General features: G+C 44.5%; 1 protein-coding gene across 2 annotated transcripts in view; it reads right to left on the bottom strand.

Annotated features, from left to right (window-relative positions):
- Hecw2 (HECT, C2 and WW domain containing E3 ubiquitin protein ligase 2) overlaps window positions 1-21,225 on the bottom strand; it is a 304,844-nt gene that overhangs the window by 282,882 nt on the left and 737 nt on the right. The gene's annotated exons all lie outside the window — the stretch shown is intronic.

Here is a 21,225-nt window from a genome sequence, read left to right as displayed (position 1 = left end):
CGCCACCATCACCCGGCCTTTGTTTTCTTTTTTAAAATAAAATAAATTATATCAAAAATTTTTAAAAGACTAAAAAAATATATATTTTTCTTTTATAAGAGTTGCTGTGGTCATGCTGTTTCTTCACAGCAATAGAAACCCTAACTAAGACAACAGCAATACCCAACCCTGGTACCAGTTTCTGTCTTAGCTAGGATTCTGTTGCTGAGATAAAGCACCAAGCCAAGGCAGCTTACAGAAGAAAGAGTTTATTTGGGGCTTCCAGTTCCGGAGGGGTAAGAATCCAAGGCCATCACGGTGAGGACGCACGCGTGGCAGCGGCAGGCAGCCATGGCGGCAGAAACAGCTGAGAACTCACATCTGGACGGCAGACAGCAAATGAGAGATGAACTGGGGATAGTGGGACATTTTTAAAACCCAAAGCCCACCTCCAGGAAACAACTTCCTCCATACTTTCTAAGCTTGTCCAAGCAGAGTTCCCCACTGGAGAACAAGTTTTCAAATGTTCAAGAATATGGGGGACATCTCATTCAATTCAACACACCTGACCCCCCACACTGTCCCTTTTCCCATGTTCTTCTCATAGAGAATGGGATTAACAAACAAACAGATTTAAAGGTAATTTTGTACATTTAAAAATAACATTTGTCTGTTTTATTGTGTGTGTGCATATGTGTGTGTGTGTGTGTGTGTAAAAGAGAGAGAAAGCAAGAAAGAGAGAGAACAAGAGATAGCTGTGTGTATGCGTACACGTACGTCATTGCATGCGTATGGAAATCAGAGAACAGCTTTCTGAAGTTGGTTCTCTCCTTCCCCCTTCACATGGTTCTAGGAATTTAACTCGGGCCATCAGGCCTGTTCAGCAAGGGCTGAACCTACTGAACCATCCCACAAGCCCATCTTGAATTTTTTTTCTTTTTTGAAATTGCCTTTTCAATGGATACAGGGCCTGCATTAACCATCCCAACACAGAGTTTCCACAAAACTAGTGAAAACCCATGAACCCAAGTCACTTTCCATCTTTATCTCTAAACAAAGCCCTAGCTTCCTTTAAAGACAGCAGTGAGCTGGGCATGACAGTGCATGCCTGCAATCCCAGCGTGCAGCAGCTCAGGCAGAAAGAAAAGTTCAAGATTAACTTTAGCCACATGGGAAATTTCAGGCCAGCGTAGGCTAGAAAGAGAGAGTGACCCAGTCTCAGGAAAGAAGGAAAAGAATATGTAATGAATGATCTTTAACGACTGGGAGGCTAAGATTAATAAGGAAACAAAAAAAATACAGTTGGCCCTCTATTCAAAGTAAAAATATGGTTCAATAATATTTTGCGCCGGGCGGTGGTGGCGCACGCCTTTAATCCCAGCACTCGGAAGGCAGAGGCAGGCGGATCTCGGGGAGTTCGAGGCCAGCCTGGTCTACAAGAGCTAGCTCCGGGACAGGCACCAAAGCTACAGAGAAGCCCTGTCTCGAAAAAAAAAAAAAGAATATTTTGCTATTGATTTAAGCATTGGATCTTGCTATGGGTAGCTCAAGTAGTCATAAAACGAGGCTCCATTCCCCTACTGTGAAGGTTGAGAAGTTTGAAATGTAAGCACATCCTCTCCTGTTCTGTGTATGGTGGAACTTCTGCTTCTCTTTAAGTTTGAAAAGGGGTTTCTAGTGTGCACCCATCAGGCAAACACCAAGGAGCAACCTTATGTTAACATGGGCATCTTAGAGCTCTCAGTTCTACAGCGAATCCATATGCTGAGAACAGCCTGCCAAGTAAAGGAATCGCTTTCAGCGATGACCCATTTAAAAGAGAAAAAAAAAAAACTAACTAAAAAATTTTTGCAAGTGAAATTAAATTACTCTAATGGACTACTTACCCCAAAACCTACTTATGTTTTCTCTGCATTAAAAACCATTCTAAGAAACGGTGTGAAAGGTTGTTCCATTAATAACACCGCTTGGAAAACCTACATGTTATCATCCTATAATATCCATAGTCTCCATTATTTAATTCAGCATCTTTTACTGCTTAAAGTAGTCCAATTTTCCTGAAGTAAAATAAGAATTGATAGTAAGTTCAATAAATATTGAAAACGGGAAAGAGAAGTCACCCATGTTTCTGGAAACAATCCCAATTAAACTCATTGAATTGTCATAACAATAAAAAGTTATCCGTACCATTAGAAAAATAACTTCATGATTAAAAATTAATATACTGATCAAGGCCACTGTCCTCGGTAAAAGCTATAAGCAATTTCAGTGTACCCTTTTCCTTCACCCTCAAGTCACCATTCTGAAACAGATGTAGTTACCAGGACATTTTAAAGGGAAAGAAAAGAAGGTCCTGAGATGTCACATCACTGTGACAGACTGCAAGACCTTAGAGTCTCGCCCCAAATCATGTCTCTCCTTTTCTAGTTGGGAAGTTTTCGCTGGGCCCACAGTTTGGCAGCAGGCAGACCCGTGTGCCAGCTCTCATTCCATCTCGAGGCGTCATCACACTGAGGCTCACGAGGAAGGCACATGTGCAGCATGGAGGGGAGGCAGCTTCCACCACACAGGTGACATCATCACAGCCAGGGGAGGGGCAGAGCAACAGAAGACCTCCGCGGTGCTCCCGGGACTGTCTACCCTGACCCACCTCTCCACCCTGGCCTAAAGAAACGCTAGTGCTAGAGAGAGAGAAACCCAAGCAAGCCTCCCTCCGTATTGGGTTACTATGCCATCAGTCACAGGACCTTAGCTCACCCAAGCGATCACAGGAACTGGTACCGGAAGTGGGGTGAACTCACACGTGTGTGAAGTACAAGGCACTGGCTCAGCTGTTAGCTTCCTGCTAACAGATGCTGCTAACTAGAAAGGATCATAAAAGAGACCCTTGTTTGTCAGTGAAATAACTGTCAAATCGGTCGCCTCTCAGCCAGAAAGCGGACAGTACAACAGGACCTACAGCTGCAAAGAAAGCACTCAGAAAATTTTGGAAGAAATCTCTATAATTTAACAAAAATACTAAAAAAATAAACAAACAAACAAACAAACAAACAAACTCCCATGTTGGAAACTGAGATAAAAATATTTTGTGGCTTTAAAGTTGTGAAGAAAACTAATTTTTCTTTTTCCACCCTAGAGATCAGTACCAGGATTTTGCATATGCTGGGTGCTGAGGCCCAGACAGGAAATGTCCTTCATGGGCTTCCTCAGATGAAGGCACTATCTGGGGGAGTGGTAGCAGGTTTAGAAGTAGGGACTAAGTGAAAGAAGGGATTTAAGGGAGCCTGCCTTTGAAGGTCCCCTGCCACTTCCCATCCCTCACTGCTTCCTGGCCATCTTAAAGTAAGACTCCTCCCTGTCAGATACTCCTGACAGTAAGGTGGTTTTCCAAAGCGCATGGGACCGAGTAATCCTGGTGTGAACCCTCTGAAACCACGAGCGCAATAATCTTTCAAGTATTCTGGTCAACACAACCCAAGAGTAGCAAACAGACTAGGGAGGCACTCCACTACCGAGCTTCATCCCTAGGCAAGGCACTGTTTCAGTCCTACATATCACAGGCACCCAGAAAGTCTGTTCTACTTTAACACCATGCATATCTAAAAATAAAGCAATTGATAGGCTGCATCTCAACCATGCTTCCTTTAGAAACACTGGATTGTTTTCATCACAGGTTTTGCATCGTTTGCTAGGTTTGTTCTTTCCTATTATCTTTTTTTTTTTCCCTTTCCAGATTTAGCTAAGAATCCATTAAAATTTCATCCAAGGTCAAGTTGTATGTGCGTGTCTCTTCAGAACTGGGGAAACATCAATAGGGCACACGTCCCTATAGGAACATTCTCTCTGCTGTGGTAAGTTATTTCTGCGCCCGAGTTACATAAGCCAGTGGTGTCTGAAAATGCTTGAGCCACGCTGCCAACCTGTAAACCTAACCATGCCATGTTCTTCACTCCCACCTATCCCAGAATAGAGGCTAGAATTCTGAGTAGAAGAAGTCGATGGAAGGAAACAAAGAGCTTCGCAGAGAACTAAGGGGAGGAACCTAAGAAACAGTACAGAAATAAAAGCCGTCACAAATGCCAACTTCCCCATAAATAAACACCAACAATGCTCCAAGAAACCCGTTCGAGTAACTTTCCCCCATCCCTCATGTCATCGTTCCTGTCTCTTCAGCACACGCATATTTCCCCCTTGAGAAGCCTGTGTTTTATCACAGGCCTATGATGGTAAAGGTTTTTAGGAAGGGAACCAATATCTTTCCTGTCACTAGCCGGACCTTAATGCCCAGCCTGAGACCACTCCAATAACACCTGCTACAACAATGTAATTATTGTTGCAATCCCAACCGTGTCCCAAGCTGTAAGGGAAATTATAATGGACACACTTCCTCTTGGTAGCCAGCTGTGTGGCGTGAAGCTGTGAACTTCTTCGGAACTCAGTTTCTTCTGGGTTTCACTGAATGAAACTGTCTATAATTTGCGAGTGTGATGACCCCAGGAGATAACGTTGGAAAACGCACAGAAAAGTATCATGTAAACATATCCCGCACTAAAAAAATAATAGCCCGAGAACTACTGAAGAGAGCGGGAGAGCGCATCATTAGCAGAGCGCTTATCTGAGGACCTGGGGCCCGTGGGTAAGTCACAGCCACAGGAGCTGGGACAATCGCCCTCCTGCTTATCTTAAATCCCACCAAAATCTAGCAGATACGAGACAGAAAGTCACGTCGCTGTTCAAAATCCTGGTTTCTTAACTCGGAGAAAAAATGGAGAGACTGAGGGAAGCTTATAGTCCTTTCCAACATGAGGAATTGTTTTATAGAAAAATCTTAGTTCGGGGGCTGGAGAGATGGCTCAGTGGTTAAGAGCATTGCCTGCTCTTCCAAAGGTTCTGAGCTCGATTCCCGGCAACCACAATGGTGGCTCACAACCATCTGGAATGAGGTCTGGTGCCCTCTTCTGGCCTGCAGGCATACACACAGACAGAATATTGTATACATAATAAATAAATAAATATTTAAAAAAAAAAAAAGAAAAATCTTAGTTCAATTCATCGGATCGCCATGTTAATTCATACTGTATCTATCACACGAGCAGCTCTGAACTCAAAAACTTCTTGACTTCTGTGAGAACTATCAATGCAGCTTACAAACTTACCTGGGCAGATAACTAAATGTTGAAAAAAATTTCAAGTGACTTGCCCTCTCTTTTAAAAGAATGAGACATGGAATAATTGCTGTTCCTGAATTTTCTCAGGAAAAGGGCATATCTTGCATTCTAGGACAAGAAGTAGCAGCAAGAAGTAGACATGTGTGAGCCGAACTTGCGAGCCTCTTGCCCAGCGTACCCACAAATCTATGTTACTTATCTACATGATGCGGGCTCCAAGATTACATCCCGGAAATACAATGACCACACATTTACTTCTCTGCCCGTGACCGCAGCAGCAACCCCTCCAGCAACACGGTTCCTGACAACCTGCTAATGCATCAGTGAAGTTTACACTAGGAAATGCTGTTAGCTGCTCATTTAAAAGAAGTCCCTTAACTTGTATCCTTAGTCTCCTTATTCCATCAAAGTAATAGAAAGACAGCACTTTATTTAACCAGGATTCAGAGGTCAGACTGCATTTAGCTCTGGGATTTATTCAGCTGCTAACCCCAACGAACTTTATCGCGTAAAGTTTAACTGAAAAAAAAAAAAACCAGCACAAGTGAGGTAATGTCTAACAGCTGGAAACAACCAGAAAAGGGTGGTTAGTCATGTCTACTGAGAGCCGTATTCCTCCACAGAAGAACCAGAGAACAGCATTTACCAGTCTATTAAAAAAATAGTCAAACTGCGCATTTCTGTTCCCATACAAAGCTAAAAGTCAATTGTGCACTCCAAACTATTGCAAGCAGAGCCTCAAAGGTGTGTGTGCAGCCCCCGACACACACCATGACACATGCAAACATTGGAAAGGGCCGCGCTAAATGAAATAAGCTACTCACAAAATGATAAGATACTGCACTTAGATGAACTATACGAACTCATAAACACAGAAAACAGAACTGGGGAGGGAAACACACATGCCTGCCATCCTAGAACCTGGGTGGAAGAAGCAGGAGAATCAGGAATTCTAGGTCATTACATAGTGAGTTCCAGGCCAGTGTAGGATACAGGAGACTCTGTCCCATCCTTGGATATTTATCCCAAAGAAATGAAGTCAGTATCTTGAAGATATAAATACATTTCCATGTAGTTACCATGTCGTCACTGTGTTATTCTCAACAGCCAAAGTGTTCACCATCGGGTGGATGAAGAAGGAGATATGCTGTATATATGTGTAAACACATATGTATGATAGCCTACTATATGTGTATATGTGTGGACATATATGCCCACTCTTACAAAAGAAGGAAAAGTGGATATCCACAACACCACAGACGAACCTTGAGACACTATACTTAGTAAAACAAGCCAGGCACAATGATAAACCCTGCACAGTGTTATCTGTGTAGGAAGTCTAAACAATGAGACTTTCAGGCTGGAGACACGGCACAGCAGGAAGAGTCCTGGCTGCTCTTCCAGAGGATCCACACGTGATTTCCAGGACCAATGGTGAGCAGCTTACAAATAAACGCCTGTAACTCCATGGAATCCCACGTCCGTTTCTGGCTTACACAGGCATTCACATACCTGCGGCATTACACACTTACACACACACACACACACACACACACACACACACACACACACACGGAGGGAGGGAGGGAGGGAGGGAGGGAGGGAGGGAGGGAGGGAGGGAGGGAGGGAGGAAAGAAAGAGAAATGAAGAATAATTGTTTAAAGTAAACCATTCGGTTTATTAAACTGTTGAGATTTTGGTCAGCTAAAGGTAAAATAATCTTACAATTACACAAGAAAGAAAAAAATTAAATTCTCTTCAACAAAAGTGTGACTCATTGCCAGATATGGAGGTACACATCTGTAATTTCAATTGCTAAGCAGGGGCTGGGGAGACCACAGATGTGAGTCCCTCTGTAGCTACACTGGTAGTTCAAGACCAACCTAGGCTGCATTAGAGACCTTCGCCCAAAAAAGAAAAAGAAAAGAACAAAGTATGATCCATCCATATTTCAAAATGCTTCGTATTTTTGTTTCCAAACAGCAGTTTTAGAGTATATGAATTATCTTTCAATAAGGGTGTTGATATTTTAAACTAGCAGGGGAAATGAATTCCTATAGAAGAGTTCTCTGCATTATAATCACTTCTGCTCAACAGACACTCACTAAGCCAGGCCATGCCAAGTGCTCCCTCAAAGGCTAATAACACACTGCCCTTGCCCTTGGGTAATTCGCTTGAAGAAGAAATTAATGAGTAGCAAACCCCTAGATAAGGTTCCAACTCTCCTTCCTACTTTCACACACGCAGCGGCAGGCCCTGCAAGTTAGCAGTCACCTAGAGCCAACTACCAGTGACGAGAAATCCTGACTCAGCATCTCGTCAGCACACGAAGGTGCTAGCTACAGTCTGGGGCCATGACTGCCTGCTGCAGTGTGTGACTCAAACGTGCCAATGCCTGCTTCTCCCCAGGTCTCTGTTTCCTTGTTTCTGCCTCCACCCTGAACTTGGCTCCTTGCCTGCTTCTACAAGACCTAGGCCTTACTTCTTACAGTACCTCCATCATGTGTTCAAAACACTACTGCAGTCCTGGACATGAGTTGTCAAAGCAAATGTAGCTCCCTTATTTTATGCCTTTTTATGCCTTTCGCTTAACAAAGACCCCTTCTGCTCACTAGATTCGAAACACTGTTTGATGTCTTGCACTGACTCCACCAATGTAGGTAGAGGCTGCTTGTTCGTTCCTGGCTGCTCAGACCCAAAATAAACACACATAAACTGTATGAATTAAATCACTGCTTGGCTTATTAGCTCAGGCTTCTTATTAACTAACTCTTACATCTTAAATTAACCCATTTCTATTATTTTGTATTTTACCACAAGGCTAATGGTTTACCAGTAAAGTTTCAGGCATCTGTCTCCTTTAGCTGCTACATGGCGTCTCTTGACTCTGCCTTTTTTCCTCTTCTATCTCTGCTTGGAATTCCCACCTTGCTCTATTCTACTCTGCCATAGGTCCAAAGAAGATTCTTTACTAACCAATGGTAATAAAACATATTCACAGCATACAGAGAAAAATCTCATATCACACCAAGGATTGCCATCATCTGATCCATGCTGCTGAGTCTGAAGAGAGTTGCAAACCAGATACAGGCCGCACACGAATTTTCTTTGGCATGAACTGCTCAAGAAGTATTTTAATTACTTATTGATGAGCTGCATTCAAGATGCCGTACACACATCTTCATTTTCAGAAATCTGGCACCAACGGTGCAAGCCAAGTAATGACCTCCCCACCTACTTTGATGAGTGTGCAGGTGAGATCCACGGGTTCCCAGGCACAACGCATCCAGCTGGGTTCACTTGTCAACAGCTAATTCTGAAGATCAGGAAGTCTGAGAAAATCCAAAGCCTGGAAGCTGTGCTCACTGCCCAGAGGAAGATCTCTTCCTTCATTGACAGGTTTAAGCAGCAAATTCTTATCCCTCTACCCCTTCCAACCTCTGCTGGTCTTTCATTAGCGCAGCTTCTTTCTCTTCCTATGACACCGCTAACATCCGCCCATCATCTACAACCATCAGTGACTCTACAGCATCTTCCAACCTCAAAGCTCCTGTACAGAGCATCACAGCTCCAGGCCACGAGGTGGGAATCACGGATGAGATCTCACCCACAGATGAGATCTCATGCACAGACCAGTGAACACTTCCTTTCGAGGGGCTCTTCGTTTCGAAATAAATGTTTCTCCTAAACTTTTGAATTCCAGTGAATTTTTCAAACGCCTCTCCAAATTTATCAAGAAACTCAATAGCCAAAAAAGTCTGATTTTAAGATGGATAACAGATATAAAGAGACTCAAGAAGATAGATATATAAATAGCAAACAAATACATATAAAATGTCCAATGGGGCAATGTAAATCAAAACCACAATGAGATATCACTCATTCCCCCAAAGAATGACTATCATTAAAAAGACTAAAGACAACAAGACTCATGGATCAATTAGAAAAAGGCTGTAGAAAGATTGTAAGTGCCAAAGGGAATGAATGACTCCAAGGGAACAGAATCTTCCAGACATAACAAGATGCTGCACTTTTGAACTCAGAGACTGTGGCAGCATGCACAGGGCCTGTACAGGTTCAAACCAGACGGAGTCTTAGCCCTGAGACAGAGAGGTGGACACAGGGTCACACCCTTCACCAAAAAGTTATTTACAATTTACATCTGCTAGCAAAGGGAAAAACAACTTTCTTTAATAAAGTATCAACTAGGTATATCAACCAAACTCATGGCAGGCCCATGCCCAGGCCCAGGCTAACACAAAACAAGCTTAGCAATGTTTTGTTTTGTTTTGTTTTGCTTGGGCATTTATTTCTTGTTAGTTTTTTGCTTGCTTTGATTTTTGTTTTGGTGTGTGTGTGTGTGTGTGTGTGTGTGTGTGTGTGTGAAAGAGAGAGAGAAAGAGAATGAAGTTGGCTGGTAAGTAGGAAAGAAGGATCTTGAAGGAACTGAGGAAGGCAAAGAACATAATTAAAATATATTGTATGTAAAAAAAAAACATTTTTGAAGATAACAAGTGCTGGTGACAGTGTGTTAAAAAGGGGAACCTTTTCACAAGAAAAGCCATACGAAGACTTGTTTAAAAACTAAAAAAGAGCTACCAGTGATCCAGAAATTTTAATACTGTGTATGCATCCAAATTAACGCCCAAGTTCATTGCATCAATGTGGACAAGGCCAAGAAATAGAAACATCATAAGTGTTCATAAACCGATGAATGGATAAAGGAAACGTGGTACCTAATCAAGAAGCACTTTGTGGCTATAGAAAGCAATAAACAGCATCACTGTGGCAACACAGGTGGAGCTGCAAACCATTGCGTGCAGTAAGATAAGCTAAGTCTAGAAAGACAAGGACTGGATGCTCTTCCTCACAGGGAGACTCTAGAAGAGCCGACATCACAGGAGTTGTGAGTAAGATGACAGCCATCCGTTGCTGGGTAGGGGACAGGATGAGATGGGGAGAGAGTGGTGGGCCATAGTCAGCTGCAGTTGAGCAGGAGTTAGGTCTGGTGTACTGTTAAGCAGTGGGCTCACTACACGACAGTGACGTGTCGGCCAGAACTTGAGGGTAAAACCCTACTGTGGAAGACACTGCACATTTCGGAAACAGAACCTAGAGAGATGAAGCTGGTACCAACTGGGAAGCCTCCTCCCTTAGGACTGTCAGAAGGTGCCATGCGTGTGCTAGGGAAGAAACACCATCAATCGTCCTATCTATCTATGAATCCTGTAAACTACATGACTTACCTAGAAAGATAACCTCATCAGCAACAGCATAAGAGTGATTGGCACCACGGCTGTCCAATCAGACGTGAGAACCACTCGGTGGGAGGGAATTTCTGCCTGCTACTGTAAACCTAGGCAAGAACTCATCCCTAGAGACTTTAAAAGAAAACTCACTACTATGACTGTACTAAATTAGCCCACTTCCTAACCTTCTAAATACTTAATGTTTATACTCTCAGATAACTAGCTATCGCCCTCCCCCATCAAAGAGGTTTCTCTTAGCTGCGGAGAACCACGGCTGGTCAAAACACAGAAGACAAATGACCGTGGAAGGTGTTAGCCCCCCCCCCCCCCCGAGACATTTGTAACATATTCCCGATGGTGAAGACGTCACTGGAAAGACCACAAGAACCAAAGGATGCCGAGGACCGCTGCAAGACGGCGCTTTCTGGATATGACGGGGATGGTGCGTCCATGCACACTCAAGAATACGGTTGCCTGCACAAGACCTGTGCCAGTACACGCGCACGCGTTGTCATAGCAACGTAGCTAGGGGAAAGACTCACAAGACTGATGACCTAGAAGCCGCCAGTAGCTGCTTAGAGGGGAGAGTCGGTTTCCTTTAGGGATGATCTCCCCAGTAGGTCACCTGTGTCTAAGTGGTCGGCTCTAAATCCACAGACTACGGACAGCATTAAGTGAAGTCAGTCAGTAGGCTTCAGGCACACTGTGTGTCTGTCTGTCTGTCGTGAATTCGGGAGGAGAATGTGGCATGGAAACACAGGAAGAACTAGAAGGGGAGACTAGAGAGGTGAGAATGTTGTGGGCACAGTGTATTTATGTATAAAATTCTCAAAACATGACTTTTTAGAAACTTTCAAAGAGATAAATGCTTGAGGAAACAGGTGTGCTTAATTAACTCTACTTACCAAGACACGTTAACCCGTGGTGCGTACAACTGTGCATTATAGACACTTAACAAGAATACTTAATAAGTAAAGGAAATACGGAATATGCGTAAGGAGCAGGTCCTGATTCAGCAGGTCTGGCAGAAAGCCCGAGAATGACGTGGACACTGCTAGCTGTGAGCCTCTTTTGACAGCAAAGAGCCAAGAGACCGCTGATGGAAGGCTTCTGAGAGAGTTATGTAAATGACTTAGACCTCCAAGTCACATTCTGTTGTTTTAAAAAAAGACAAAAATGCTCACCTTTTAGCATTCTGTGCCAACTTAACATCTGATTTACATAAATAGTTGCCTTTCATAAAGATCCACCTGGAAGAGACTGATGGTTCCTTTAGCTATTAGACACTGGGTTATTGTATAGTCTCCATGTGATCGATAACGGGGCATTATCCAGAGCATTGGCGAGACTTCCATGTGTTCACACAATCACAAATCTAGAAAACAGACTCTCCAGATGGGAAGCAACTCTCCAAAACAGCAAGAGGACCAAATCTTAACGGCTAATAGATGAATAAAAAGCAAGGGAACCAAGAAGGAAAATATCGGTATCAAAGAAGAACATGTCAAACTAAACTCACTCCCCTCCATCCTTTCTCAGAAGACATGGATACTGATCTCACCCCGCCCTCCTGTCAATCATTGACTGAAGAAGCTACTTTGACTTCTAGGAATGTCTTCAGGGAAGGGAGAGCGAGCTTGTCCAGAATGGGGGAGGGGGTGGGGTGATGAGAACCATTATTTTCCAATTGTCTACCAAAGGCAGTTGGAAACATGGGAGTAAGTAGAACTGACGGGCATTCCAGGTCCGTTCTGTGGCAGAAATACTGAGGCAGAACTGGGTGTTCAGGAGGCGAAGAAAGAACTCCCCCCCCCCCCCAAGAGTCCTGTGCAAAGGGAGCATGGGACCAATCTCCCGAGAACCTGGTAAACACCCTTAGGGACACTGTGAGGCATTTCTCTGCAGAAACGCTGCGCCGGTTGTCTCTTGGGCCCTTTCCAGCTTCTTCTCAAGCCAGACAGAAATGCCAGTTTTCTTCTAACATATCATTCTTACCTGAGATGCTCCAGCCACCCCACTTCCCACAGTGCGAAGACTGTGGCTGTGTGAAAGCCTATTTAGACCAACACAAGGAAACGCCTCCTCCTCCCTCCCTCTGACAGGGCGCTCTGCTGTCCTCAGCATCCCTGGTCCTTGGCTCTCACAGATCCTACTCTTGTTCTGGCTTCAATCATCTCTGTGAGTCTTCTCTGAAGCCCGTCAAAGCTACCCTCCCCCTTCTCATGCGGATGAGGGATAAGACCTCAGGTTGACCCACCTACTCCATCTCAGAGGTCCTGGTTGTGCTTTATTCTCTACCAAGGCCTCTTCCAAAACACACATCACACTGCCATCAGTTTCTCTTCTTTTTCTTATGAAATATTTCAAATATATCACCAAAAATTATTATAATTCAGAAGCTCACACAGCAGTAACCACATATGAAAACCAGACTGAACGAATGTTCACCTTTCCACCACTCGACATGATGCCTGTTCTTATCTCCACGGCCTATTTCACACACAGCACAGAGCCTCACCCGTAAGAGTGTCAGTGATTGTTCAATGAAGAAAAACCAAGAGTTCTGGACTAGCATTAAACAATAACCATCACTACAAAGGAGTCATTAGACCAAGGGCAATGACTCCATCTTTACGACAGTCCGAAGAGGAAAGGGAGGAAATGTACCTTCCTAAGGGTGGGAGTTAAATATAAGCGTGTACGTTACCTGTTGGCTGGAGCAGGGAGCTGAGAAAAACACCCGACTTCCCTTCTAGACTTAGCTGTCTTGCCCTGGACAGCACCTGCCAGACCTGATAAAACAGTGTATGTGCTCTGAATGCCTTTTCTAGCTAAAAGATGCCGACTCCAACTCCCGGCTTAACAGAGGGGTAGGGGAGGGGAATGATGAGTGAGAATAGGGGAAGGGGAAGGCAGACACACAGAAAACCTAGGACCGTAGTAAGACCACTGGGGACCGTTCATCATTTGTACGTAGGTAAGGCCTAGGACAACACAGAGCGCGTCCTGTACTAGTTGGCACCAAGTCCATTTCTCCGAAGCAATACAATAAGGCAACAGTATAAGAAAGGTCCTCTTGTTTGTCACAGACAAACACCCCACTTCCCACCTGCCTCTGTTCCCACCTAGTAAGAGCACCACACACACACACACCTCCCTACATGCTCTCAAATACGCAGTATCCTCTTCTCCGTTTTTTCATCACCACGATCTGCCGGTTCAGTTCTTTGGAGCACCTATTCTTCTATTGACTCACTGAAAAACACTATGTATTGCTTGAAAGACTATCCATGGCTGAAAATATTACTTCCCTAATCCTTTGGGGTCACTGGGACCTTCAACACTAGGAAAAGAAATCCACATCGAAGCTTGCTCTGTGCTGCTTTAGTTGTTAGCGATTCCCCCGTCTTTAGTCGTGAGCGATTCCTACCCTTGCCTCGGTTTGCTGTGAGCCAAGCATACCACTGAGATAAGACCCTGGAGAGAACAGGAGTCAGCTTGCAACACCATCGTGATAAGGACTTGATAGCCACACAATATCTTACTCCACAGAAAAACTACCTGCCAAGCACCTGTTCAGACAGTGCACATCAACATGGAGAAGTATCTGTATCCTAGCCATCTGTGGTCACAGTACATCCTAAGTTCCGAGAACACAATTCTGCTGCCACCACGATCTTCACTCTTGGTTTCAGTGTTTCCCCGAGATGAGGAAGTGCTGCATGCCCTCTTGGAACGTGGTAGCGCGTGGCTGGCTTCTAGCTACCGTTCACAAGGCCTCCGCATTCTTTGGTCAGCAAGGCAGGTTAGAAGGTAGGTAAAGATGGAAAGACGCTTGCCATGCCTTCAAACACGGCAACCTGAGTTTGCTCTCTGGGATCCCGAGAAAGGTGACAGGAGAACGCTCATGCCACAATGACCTCCACATGTGCACCATGGTGCACACACACACCCACAACACACACACATACACACATACACCACCACCACAGCCGCCGCCGCCACATTCCTGTTCGTATCTAAACCAGGGCTCTGCCGGTTCCCCTCTGAAGCGTCTTTTCTAATTCCATAGGCGGTGGCTAACCAGAAGGGAAATCTCATCCCTTGAAGCATAAGTAACCAAGCCTCACCAGGCACTCCTCCCAGAACTAATGCCAAAAGCTGATTCATGCCCACAGGGCACGGTGCTTCGCTCGAGCAGCAAATGAAACAAACGTCTGCTATCACATACTCGACTCTACTCTTCCACACTCTTCCAGCGGTGTGGTCCAGCGGCTGACCACAACGTTCCACAGAGAAATTTGGTTAAAAATGTCTGGTTTCCAAGGAGAATGTCTGTCTTTAACTTCCCAGCTGATCATCCAAGTGTCTCTTCAAGAAGATGCCCATACTTTGTTCCCACCACAAGAGTGCTTCAGTAAGACTTAGTAGGGCTACGGTCCCCGACCGGCCCTTAGTAACATGACACACGGAACTTGTTAGAGAAGCATTATTATGGCTTGTCCTGGAAAAACGCAATGGCGTAACAGAGAAGCCACTGTCCTTTGTTTGGAAATGGCACAAGAACATCCATGGCTTCACGCCACTCTTGGACAGAGTTTCATAACAGGAATTGATTAAGGATTTGCTCCCGAAAGAGATCAGGAATGAATGGACGGTTAAACCCACAGATAATTGCTTTGAGTTTGTCGTTTTTCCTTACGCACGACACGGAGTCCCTTCTTCTAATGCGTAGAGATTCACATTGTATATCTGTCTGGATAGTCATGTCCCTAAGCATGCTGATGACTCGCTGGACCGGGACATTTAGATCACAACAGGTTGAAGACCACTTCAGAGTATAGAGCTTTCTACTTGAAGAGTCAGGTGGTCCTCACAGTGTTTCAGACAGAGCATTTCGGATTTCAGAGTTCAAATTGGGTATTCTCAACCTGTTATTTTAATCACTATGGTTACACTTCTGTGGAGTTTTGAATGACTGGTCAAACTTTATGAAGTAGAAATACAACTTAATAATAGCAACAGTAAGGGCTTGGAATGTAGCTCAATGGTAGCGTTTGCCTAATATGCATGAAGTCCTGAGTTCCGTTTCTAGCTACACATGCACACACGCATGCACGTGTGTGTGCACACATACACACACGGAAGTGGAAGAGATAGAAATAATGAAACACACTTTAACAATGAGAAACTAAACAAATAATATAGAGTGCATATTAAACATGAAGTAGACCATTAACAAAATACTGATCGGGAGTCTTCTTTATAATATGAGGGGGTTTTACAAAAATACAATAGGGGACTGGAGAGAGGACTCTGCAGCCAAGAGCCCTGGTTGATCTTCCAGAGGACCTGCGTTCGATTCCCAGCACCCACATAATGTCACACAACCATCTATAGCTCCAGTCTTAGGGGATCTGATCCCCTCTCCTGGCCTCCACAGACACGGCACACACACACACGTGGTGCACAGACATACATACACACAGGCAAATGATCCACACACACACAATACAAATATAAGTGTTAATAATGTTTTTAAAAGATATAACAGAATGCCTAGTGAATTCCTAACTGTGCTCCTATGTCAAGGCCCTACAGAAGCCCCACCAGCCCATGCTACTTCTCCAACCTCACTGCTGATCTCTACCCTTCCTCCCGGGCACCTGCAGAGGATCCTACTGTTTGGTCTCCTTGTGGTCTCTGAACACATCCAAACACAAACCACCCTACAGGCCAGACACAATACTGGCCGCTCCCTCTGCCTGCAATTCTCGCCATTGTCTGTGCACACAAGCAACTTCTCTTACTTCCGTCGAAGTCTCTGCTTGAGATCATTTTCTCCGTGAGGCGCACTCGGCCTCGTCTGCCCATTCTCCTATCCTACACCGTTTTCTTTTTGGTTTGACTTAGTATCCTGGTCTTCAACAGAACGAAAACTCCACATGGTTGGCACCCGTTGTTTTGTTCTCTGGCAGATAGCCAGCACCAACATCAGACACCAACTCAAAAAACCCACTTGAATGAATAAATGAACAAATGAAATTCTTTCTTTTCCTCTGTAGCCACCAATCTGTGTAGAGATCTTTCTTTAAGACTCAAACGGAAAATCGCAAGCTACCAAAATTTTAAGGAAAGACATTATAGCCACAAACAGCATTAAAGCCAGACAAGGTCAGGAGTTGATTTAAAGTTTGGAGAGACTAATTACAGAGAGTTACTTTAAAAGCCAATCCATGAAAGAAATTAAATATGCAATTTTCTAATGACCACACTTTCTTAGTGATTTTTTTAGCCATACAATAGATATATCTACATATATCCTGCCAACATATACAAGCACACACAAAGACATACAAGTTAAACAAATCCAGAAGTAACTAAGGGTATTTTTCCATCAGGCGACTTTCATCATATAAAAGCCGGCAATCTGAAATCCAGGTGTGGCAGTGTATGCCTATAATCCTAGCACCTGGAGGACTTCAAGTTCCAGGCCAACCAATGTTACATAAAAGACTCAAGTTCACATTTTTTTTTAGACTTAGTTACTCTTTTTATACGTGTGTGTGTGTGTGTGTGTGTGTGTGTGTGCGCGCGCTTGCCTGGGTTTGTACGCACCACATCATGAATTTGCCTGTGGAGGCCATAAGATGATGTTGGATCCCCTGGAACCAGTGAGCCACCTGATTGGGTGCTGGGGACGAACCCTAAGTCTTCTGCAAGAACAGCAGGCATGCAACTGTTGAGCCATCTCCCCAGCTCCCCAAGTTCATGATTCGGATCATAATTAGGAAACCATGCTGGTTTCCTTGGAATAATGTTTAATCTTGGCTGTCAACTTACTGGAATTTTAAATCACCATGTGACCCCGGGTCACATCTGGAAGGAAGTTTCTAGACGGGTTTGCAATGTGGTGAAACTCACCCTAAATACAGAAGAACAATTCCATGGGCTGGGGTCTGGGCCCAGAGAACATAAAGGAGAAAGTCAGAAGGACAGCAGTATTCATTACTCTCTGGTTCCTGGCTGTGGATACAATGTAGCCCACTATCACCAGGATGGACTATATTCCCTTTAACTAGAAACCTAGTAGACCACTCCTTCCTTAAGTCAGGTATTTGAGCACAGCAACAAGGAACGTAACTCAGAAATGTGAACGAGTCCAGTTGGTTGCCTTGATGCTCTTTCCAGTTCCTACTACATTTTACTCACAAAAATGTCCTTGGCTGGAAAAAAAAAAACAAAAAACACTTAGTCATCATATTTATAAAGGAGATAAATAAGTTTCATTCTTATTCAGACATGCTGGCCAAGCTCCTAAGGACTTTGGTGGGCTGAGTGCTGGGAAGAAGAGAACCATAATTAATACCTGCTGGCCAGCACTGCAAGCCAGTCGTTCCAGACAGACACGCTCTTCAGCTGAAGCCACGGGAGCTAGAGCCACGGAGTTCATACATACAAAGCCCAAACCCTCATCGGGTTACTTGCACAATGAAACTTTGCCCGGGATGTATTGATGCACCAAATATTTTCTGATGGGCTCCCTGTGAAAGGCTGAGACCGAAATCTAACTGGAGACAGAAGAGACAGGAAACAAGGGCTCCCCTATGTTCTGGGGGACTACAAGAATGTGAGAGTCAAGACAAAACAGAAGCATCCGTGTTCTGGACTCTGAAGAAACATCCAAGAACTGTGTCTAACATTGGATGGTGAAAACGGGCATTCAAGTGTGTACTGGCCACGTACACATTCAATCTACCAGCAAGTGTTGGAGCAACTGTCCTCTCAAATCACAGGGTCATCCCAGTGTGTGTCAGCCTCAAATAAAGGACAAGACGTAATTCTTGTTGTCTGAAGACAGTACTAGGGACTTAGAACCACGACAGACACTTCATGACTTAACGCACCTTCTCTCTACATGTGTAAATAGATCCCAGTCTTTTGTCTTCCCCACTATGTCTTTTTCCTTTGCCTTTTCCAGGTTCCAACGCCTTCTTATTTTCTTACTGAATATTCAAGAAGTAAAAGACTGACCTTAAGCAAGCTCAAAATCTGGTGTCAGCTAGGTATGGTGAGACACAGTATTTGGGAGGTTAAAACAAGAGGGCCTTGAATTCAAGGCCAGCCTGGGCTATATAGTAAGACCCTGTCAGAAAGGAAGAAAGGAAAGAAGGAAGGAAGGAAGGAAGGAAGGAAGGAAGGAAGGAAGGAAGGAAGGAAGGAAGGGGAAAGGAAAGCTAGGGTCAAGAGAAGACACCCTCATTTCCAGAGTAATCCCATAATTTTATCACCCAATTTTTTAAAAGTTAGTAGCGACAACATGGTACCGTCACAGCAAACCAGAAGGTCTGGTCACTTTTCTAACCTCTCCTTTATATCCTTCACATCCTGATGTAGCCTCCTGGGCCTGAAGAAGCAGCCCTGCCCCTGCTGGAGCAACTAAACTTCATGACCAAGCCTAGCAACAACAAAGTATCTTAGGCTGTTAGTCCCTGTCCAACAAACTATGCATAACGATCCCATACCCCCCCCCATCCCCACTCTCATCCCATACCCCTAGCCCATCTCCCCATTAAGCAGGTAGCAATTCACTACTGAGCACCACCACAAGCCAGGTCCAGGGCAAGCCCATGCCAGGAGCACTTTTTTAAAAAAAAAGCAATTCACAACAGAGATGCCCACCACATCACAAATGAGGCCACAGACATCGGGACACAAACTGAATATCAAAGATTTAAGATACCAGATTGCTAACAGATAATAACATTGATAACAGAGTACATTCAACAGCAGGCAGAGGCCCAAAGTCATCCCTCCTACAAAACACAGTCCCCAAGAAAGAATGCCATTGTATCCGTACTCAACTACAGTAACAAGCTGGGTTTCTTTTTCATTTGCTGAGGTCAGCGGCAAAAGATTCTGAAAGAAGTAAGAACGAATGTTTCCCTCCTTAGAGCATACTTCCCGAGTTCTTCAGAGCCAAGCTCTTTATGTCAAGCCCCTTGACCATTAAATTTAATCTTTGCTAAATAATTGCTAAAATATTTTCCCTCACGTGCATCACAAGGAAGAACCGACGTTTGATCCTGTTGTAATCAAGAGCCCAAAATCTCCAGAATCCAAAAACCTACAGCTAGACGATCAAACGTTCACAGGACTTGGAGTTCCTCTCTGGCAGCACAATGCTTCAGGGAGATCCACTGCCGAGAGGCACGGCACCTCTACCCCCCACCCCTGCTGGGTGTCACAGTGAAACAAATATCCAGGGACAGGTAAAATCATCACGGAAGTAATGTCCATAGTTGAGAGTTTGGGTGCAAAGGCTGGGAGGTCAGCAATCTGCCAAGGAGAAAGAAAAGAAACTAATTCCAGCAGATGCAGATGAAACTAATGTCCTTGAGGCTTGGGGACATCATGAGTCCAAGGACCCAAATAGCCCCAAAGATCAAGACTGAGTGGAACTAGCTCTCTTCACAAGCGGTAAGATACTTTGAAGTTCAAAGGCAACTGTGTTGCTGTAACTGTTGAAACTGTCTTACCTATGCCGATCTAGTAATAAAACAAACAATTCAGCGATGAGTTGCTAAAGGTTGAAAAGAACGAAATTATGTAGGTTGTTGGCTAACAAATGTCCCCTTTAAAAGGTCACAATTATGTCTTTATCGCCTTTCAACCCCACTTGGTTCCGCCTCCCAGTAATCCAGCAGACACTCTCTGAAGTGTACAATGCCCCTTTCTGCCTGGCTCCTCTTGTCAGCTAGGGACACCATCTGTCCTGCACTATAAAAACAATCTCTGCAGGGATCTTCCGAGGACCAAACAGATCAGCAGCATCCAGATTTTGACACCATTAATAACACTCCCATCAGATTAGGACTCTTGCACTCGGAACTCCAGAGACAAAACTTCAGAACTAAGCTTGCCTTGTTTGTCAGCGATGGGGGTGACATTTTAAAGATGACCTCTTGGGCACATAAAGCCATCTGTTGGGGGAGGGCGGAGGGAAAAGAGAGAGGCGGACTGACTCTCTAGGGCAATATAAGAAATGAGCCCTTCAGGGGATAGGAGAAGCAGTAAAAAGAAAATCCTATTTACAAGACAAACAAATACATCAAATTTCACAATGTCTAATAAAAGACTACTAAAATTACTCATTTTTCTTCTAAATGACAAAGAACACACAGACACACAAACTATTCAAGAAAAAAAAAAGGAAAAAAACCAAGTTACACACTTCGGCAAAGGCATACGTACAAGAATCCCAAGTTGCCATGACTCTAGAAGACCAAAGCAGAAATCTTATCCACAAATGCTAAAGGCCGCGGTGAAGTTTGCCTCTTGTCCACCTCTGTCCATACGATCATCGAAGCTGTCCTTTTCCAAGTTTATTATTGACTGAACCCTTCTCACTTTACTCGTGAGCTCCCTGTGCTGACTCCAAAGACTCCCAACTCGAAAAGGAATAACTGGGCCGGTGACGGTGTTCCTAAAATTAATCATAATAAGCAGCTGAGCGCCGCTACCGGGAGAAGACCAGGCATAGGGAGCCAGACCTCTGCAGCTGCACGTCCTCCCAAACGTCTACGTCTAAATCTGCAGCCCGGGTTTCCTCCAGGCCCCAAGCTCCAGCCGAGGATGCTCACCACACATTCCAAACCGAAGGCAAATGAAGCCTCCTCTCCCTCCGAGTGATGCTCGCCGGAGCCCCCAAGTCCCAGCTCCCCGGAATCACCGAATCAGCAGGAGCGGCCGGCGCGGCCGGTCTCCGGGCGCTTCGGGAGCAGAATGTCAAATGAATGACCGCGCCAGGGCGCGAGGGAGCGAGACAA

This window comes from Alexandromys fortis, unplaced genomic scaffold (genome assembly GCF_014885135.2).
Source record: "Alexandromys fortis isolate MF-2015 unplaced genomic scaffold, M_Fortis_MF-2015_v1.1 scaffold_65, whole genome shotgun sequence".
In the NCBI taxonomy this organism is placed as follows: Eukaryota; Metazoa; Chordata; class Mammalia; order Rodentia; family Cricetidae; genus Alexandromys; species Alexandromys fortis.
Note: the sequence above shows the minus strand (reverse complement) of the source record. Positions and strands in the feature narration are given on the sequence as shown.